The sequence below is a fragment of the Elephantulus edwardii genome, unplaced genomic scaffold (assembly GCF_000299155.1).
Source record: "Elephantulus edwardii isolate Elephantulus edwardi_28Jun2011 unplaced genomic scaffold, EleEdw1.0 scaffold00260, whole genome shotgun sequence".
Taxonomy (NCBI): Eukaryota; Metazoa; Chordata; class Mammalia; order Macroscelidea; family Macroscelididae; genus Elephantulus; species Elephantulus edwardii.
The window spans coordinates 2,356,802-2,363,213 of NW_006400010.1; positions in this window are offsets into that span (position 1 = coordinate 2,356,802).

The window sequence follows — 6,412 nt, forward strand, 5'->3', positions numbered from 1 at the left end:
GGATTGATTCAGTGACTGGGATAATTGGGATGGGAGTGTCAGAGACAGTGCGATTGGCACAGGACAGAGCGGAGTTTAGGGCTGTTGTACATAGCGTCGCATATAACAACAACAACAACCAGTCAGATCTCATTTGACGGTACACAAACAAAAAAAAATATGAAAGTTTAAAATTTTTTTAAAAAGGACACTACCAAGCTTCCTGTTGTTGTTCTAGTTGTTATGTGCCATTAAGTCTAAGTAGGACTCATAGTCTGACCCTGTGAACAGAAGACCTGAACGCTATTCCAGCCTGTGCCATCCTCACACTTCCTGACACACACAGGAGCTCATAGTAGCAGTCACCTTGTCAGTTCACCTGGTTGAGGATCTTCCTCTCCTTCTCCAACCAAGCTTAGTGCACACGGAAGTAGCAAGATTTAATAAGAGTGTCCCTCCCATTCCCAGGAGAATGAGATCTTTGTAAAACTTTTTCTTTGTGGTTTGACTAAGTTTACAAAACAAACTGGATTTCTTTTCTGTTTTTTTTATTTTAATGAAAGTTTGCAGAGGCTTTGCATTTCCATTCATTCCTTGTTGCACACTTTTTTCCTCCCTGCCCACCCCGCCCCCCAGTTCGCTTTTCTCTTTGAATAGTATTAAAAAAAATTTGTTTCATTGTTACATAACTCCCCACCCCCAGTCCACACAAGTATGCAGCTTTCATTCTGGACTCTTGACATGATAATACCTAAATATATATATCCTAAACAGTTCTCTCCACCATCTATTTCAATGCAGTATACTTTATTTATCCCTTCTTAGTTTCCCCCCAACCCCCATGTCAGACCTGCTTTACAACAGTGGCACTATACAGTATTTGCCCATTTGTGACTGAGATAATTCCATTCACTCAGCATAATATCCTCCAGGGTTCCTTGTCTTTCAGTGAAGCATAGTATTCCATTGTGTGACTATTCCAGAACTTCTCTATCCATTTGTTTGTTGATGGGCACTTGGATTGTTTCCAGCTCTTTGCTATTGTGAACAAAGCTGCAATAAACATGGGTGTGCATATATCTGCTTGGGTGGCAGTTCTGGTTTGTTTAGGGTAAATTCCCAGAAGTCGAATTTCTGGTTATTTCTATTTGGTATTTCCAAATGGATTTCTATTTCCAAGTTTTTGAGAAAGCATCATTCTGCCTTCCATAGTGGTTGCACCATTTTACACTCCCACCAACAGTGAATAAGGGTTCCAGTTTCTCTGCAACTTCGCCAGCATTTGTTGACAAACTGGTTTTCTCTTCAGCAATTCAAACACATTTTTATTTGATAGATAAGTTGGAACAGATAAATAAAATTCTTATTTTTTCATTTAGTGAAAAAAAGGGAGCTTTAGTAGTGTAGTCCATATTAAATTGCACCGCTAACCCAAAAGCTATACATCTCTGGAAGAAAAATGGGCAGTCTCCTCTTGTCATGATTTGCCATATTGGAAATGCAATGGAGGGTCACTTTGAGTTGGAACTGACCTCACAGCAGTTCAGTTTGAGTTTTTAGTGCAAGAAAAGGGTCAAAGCCTTTTCCATGATTTAATAATTGCTTCAGCAGCAAGTAAAGCTGATTGTGATGAAGTATTTTTTTTTGAGCAGGGGTTAATTCTGTCCTTTCAAAGTTAAGGCAAAATTGCCTAACACTAAAGGTCAAGTACCAATTATCTGTAAATTCATTTACTCCAGGGATTTACTGAATACCTTATAAAACTTCTATCTAAAAATAACAGAGAACTCAAATGGCTTTAGATAAAACTCAGGTGTTTTCAACAAAGTGACACTTTCCAGATTCCTAAAATACACAATTCAAGAACACAAAGTATCCCCAAAACAGAGCTTGAAATATAAGACAGAACTGTGAGGAAACAGTAAGCATTTATTAGGGACAATGTTCCTTTAATGTCCGTTAACTTTTGAAAAATAAAAAGTTTATTGGACTTCGTTATGCATATTTTACAGGTTTTTATTGCCTTTTTTGTAAATGATGTAAGATAGAGGATGGGGCAAAATAATAAATGTTGAAGCTTCCTATTGTTGTTAAGTGCTGTGGAGTCACATATGACTCATAGCAACCCTGTAAACAACAGACCTGAATTCTTTCCTATCCTACACCTTCCTGATCATCCTCAACACATTTGAGTCCACTGCTGCAGACACTGTATTAATACATCTTGTTGAGGGTCTTCCTTTCCTTAACTGACCTTCCACTTTCCAAGCCTGATTTCCCTTTCTAAGGAATAGACTCTCTGAACAACATGCCCAAAGTATATAATCCATAGCTTAAACATCTTTGCCTCCAAGTGGTTGTACTTTCCCTAAGACCTATCTGCTTGCTCATTTGGTAGTCCATAGGACAGGAATTCAGCACTCTTTTACACCACCATAACGCAAATGCATCTATTCTTCTGTCATCCATATTCACTCTCCAGCTCTCACGTGCATACCAGGTGATTAGAAAGACTGTGGCTTGAATTAGGTGCATCTTAGTCTTTAAATTGACTTTATTGCTCTTCAGGACTTTGGAGAGGTCCCTGACAGCCAGCTTTCCTGATGCTATATGTCTCCTGATCTCCTGACTATGAGTCCAAACTAGGTGAAATTTTGACAATTTCAATTTTTTATCTATCATAACATTGCCTATAGATCAAGTGGTGACAAATTTTGTTGGTTTTTAAAAAAATATATATTGTGATTTTATTGAAAGTTTACAGAAAGGTTAGACTTTCAATTCATTCATTTTTGGACAATTTCTTCCCTCCTCCAGTCCACAATTTTTTTTAGTCCACTTTGAAATGTACCTGTTATTCTGGATTGTTGTCATAAAAATAATGCCTATTCATAGTGTTGTTGTTGTTATGTGCCATCAAGTCGCCTGCTACTCATAGTGACTCTGTATACAACAGTCCTAAAACCTGCTCTGTCCTCTGCCAAACTCATTGTCTCTGACATACCTACCACCATGACCCGTATATTCATCCTTTTTTTTAGAAATTATTACATTTTATTAGTTTTAATGAACATTTACAGAGATTTTGAGTTTTCATTCATTCATTGTTGCACTGTTTTCTCTACCCTCCTCCCCAGTTCGTTCTTCTTCCTGCCCCCCAAATGTCTGTTTTAATTGTCCAATTGCCACAGTGCTTGTCAAAGCCAGTTCTGATTAATCTCTTTGTCAGTGTCTCCCTTACCATTCCCTATCACTCCTCCCTGAGAGAGACTTCACCCTGATTCGTAAGGAAAAGGGGACGATGTTTTCTCTTAGCTACTTCCTGCTGAAAAGGGACGCTGTAGGTTTCAGGGTGAAGATCTTCTCTCACTACTCTAAAGGGCCCCTTTGGCAGTAGGAAGCACATAGACTATTATGGAGATTGATTCTGGAATTTAGATGCACAGTTAATCAGTTGTGCTTAGCCGTACATGTTCATATCCTTGAAGACGTATCATGGAAGTGTTGCAGCCTAGAAGCCACAAATTTAACTAACAAGTTAAAAGTACATGATTCAAAAATGAAAAAGCAATAATATTCCAAGTAGAGGTTCTAATAGTGGCACAGATCAAGTTACAGAGGGAAGGTGGTTCTTACAATAAAAGGCTATAGACTAGCACTTTGTCTATTATAGTGTAGAGGTTAGGAACCACAAGATGTAGAGGCTCAGCTATGTCATTTATGGTCCTTAACTCCTGGAGCAAATTCCATCTACCACTGGGTTGTTTTACATCTCGGAAGTTCGTATGCAAGGTAGAGGTGAAGTACAGAACTGCTTATGAGGTTTTCCATCCATTCCAACAACTAAGAAATATTGAGAAGAGTTGGGACCTCAGAAGGCTTTTAGGGCCAATTAGTAGGCTCTGTGTCCAGGAGAAAACGAATATACTTACCAGTAATGTTAATGCTCACCCACAGCTCTTCTGGGAGGATCTAAATCACTGAAGCGTCCTCCTTTGTTTCAAGCTGGGAGCTGGGGCCTGTCAGTCCTGTCTGCCATGAGGACCTGAAGTGGGCCACTTTGGCCAAGTGTCCTTCAGAGCCACACTTAAAGCAAGTGAGTGGGAGCTTCCTCTCTACTCTCTTGCCTATCTGTGTCTCTTGTCTGTGACACTGTCTACTGAAGTGGCCAAGCTTTCCACAGTGGAAGCAATTCTGACCTCCTTTATTACCTTTGGGTGACACTGTATATGAGTAAGACTTCCTTTTCCTGACACAGGCCCTAAACTGGCAGCAATAGCTGCCCCAATAATTTTGACCATTCTCTGGTCTTTTTCTCTTCCCTCTAGATCCCATTTGTTAAAAGAGGGAAAAATTTAAGCAAATGTATAACAAATAATTTTGAACATTACAATCTTTTAAGCTTGAGGCTAGAAGTATTAACAATATCATCATTTCCAATCCAGAGATACATGTTCCAATGCAGTACCTGTTTTCCATAAATGGTTTTGGTAAGAGGAATGTTGTAAATGTGGATACATTTCCACTATTCCTCCTCCATGCCACGACATACCATATATTTGTCTTAAACAGATCTTTACTTCATCTGTTCCAAATGCAGTGTTAATTATCTGTCCCCTCTTTTCTTCGATTCCTCGCAACCCCCGTATCAGTCCTGGTTTATAACAGTGGTGTTATGCAGTATTCATCTTGTTGTGATGAAATATTTCACTCACCAAAATGTCTTCCAGGATCACCTGTGTTTTTTAACGTTTTACAAGTTTCTTGTTTTTCAGTGCTGCATAGCATTCCATTGTGTGGGTGTACCATAGTTTTTCTATCCATTTGTTCGTTGTTGGGCACTTGGGTTGTTTCTATCTCTTTGCTATTGTGAATAATCCAGCAATAAACATAGGTGTGCATACATCTGTTTGAGTGGTAGGTCCGGTTTCTTTAGGGTATATCCCCAATAATGGAATTGCTGAGTCAAATAGTATTTCTATTTACAATTTTCTGAGACAGTGCCAGACCATAGCAGCTATACTATTTTACATTCCCACCAACATGAACAAGGGTTCCAATCTCTTCACAACCTCACTGGCATTTATTGTTTCCTGCTCTGTTGAACTTTGCTATTGTTACTGGGGACCTTTTTTTTTTTCCCCGCCTCTCTAAAAATAAGGAACCATTCACACATTTACTTGTCATCCTTGTGCAGGGGCCCTGCTAATCTCTGTATCATTCCAACTTTAGCATAAGTGCTACTGAGGCGAGCATTAACCATTCTTAATTGAACATCCCCATTTTTCAAAGTGTTCAGTTCCTTTTCCTCATTTCCCTCCAAAAAAAGTGGAATCTCCATTTTCCCAGAGGATTAACCCTGAATCGCCCCTTATCTACCTCTTCCCAACTCTTTTTATCACTTTCCCAGTTTTATTCTACTACTAAGTAGTTCTCAATTTTTCTCCATCCTCTTTTCTATTATTTAAAAATCTTTGTGGAATGACCGTGGTTTCATCTCATTTTTGTTTCTTTTTTATTGGTTTGCATATATTGACATACATTATTTCTCATACATGTACTTTGTGTTTTATACAATCATACATGTACATTATACGTTATACAATTTATTACCACTGATCTATGCCTATTATTCCTCCATCGTTTCAAGCCCCCTTTTAACCTTTCTCATTTATTCACCACCCCTCAACCACCAACCTGTACTATCCCAGTGTTTGTTTTTGTAGTTTGTTTTAGTAGAAGAAACACACAGGGACTTTATCATTCCTAATATGGCACAGGTCTGTAGCGGGCAGGAAGTGGCTGTGACAGCGCTGTAGAGGCAGGAGTCACTTGTCAGTGATGGGTTTCCTAAGACAACAGTGATGAGTCCCCACACAGGAAGATCTTGAAGATGAAGCTGTCCTTGTCAACAGACAGCAACAGCTTCTTGCACTTGCCACTCTTGGGGACCTTGGTCCACATCTCACTTGCATTCTCCAGCACCATGCTAAAGTTACTTGTCAAAGTTTCGTGGAAACGAAACCCAGGAGCTTCTTGTTGTGACAGTTGATGAGCACTTGCGTGTTGTCCTTGACTGTATACCGGAGCATGGAGAGCGGGCAGGTGTTAAATTACTCTTCTTCCTGCTTCTGCAGGAATTTTGGGGTCCTCTCACTCTTGGGCTTGTTGGTGCTGGCCATAGTTTTAGGTCACACCCATTTCCTCTGTGTTGCTTCTTCCGTTCAGAAAAGCCAAAGTGATTGTTTTCCCTTCCCCTTTTACTGTTTACTCTTCCCTCCTTCCTCTCTCTCTTTTGAACATTTATACATATCTTGCTCAGTTATCCTCCCATTTTCACAGTAATGGTCTTTTGTCTTTATGTGACCGTTCTTTCACTCAGCATAATGCTGTATTGACTCTCCCATGTTGTATTGTATTTTAGAAAATTGTT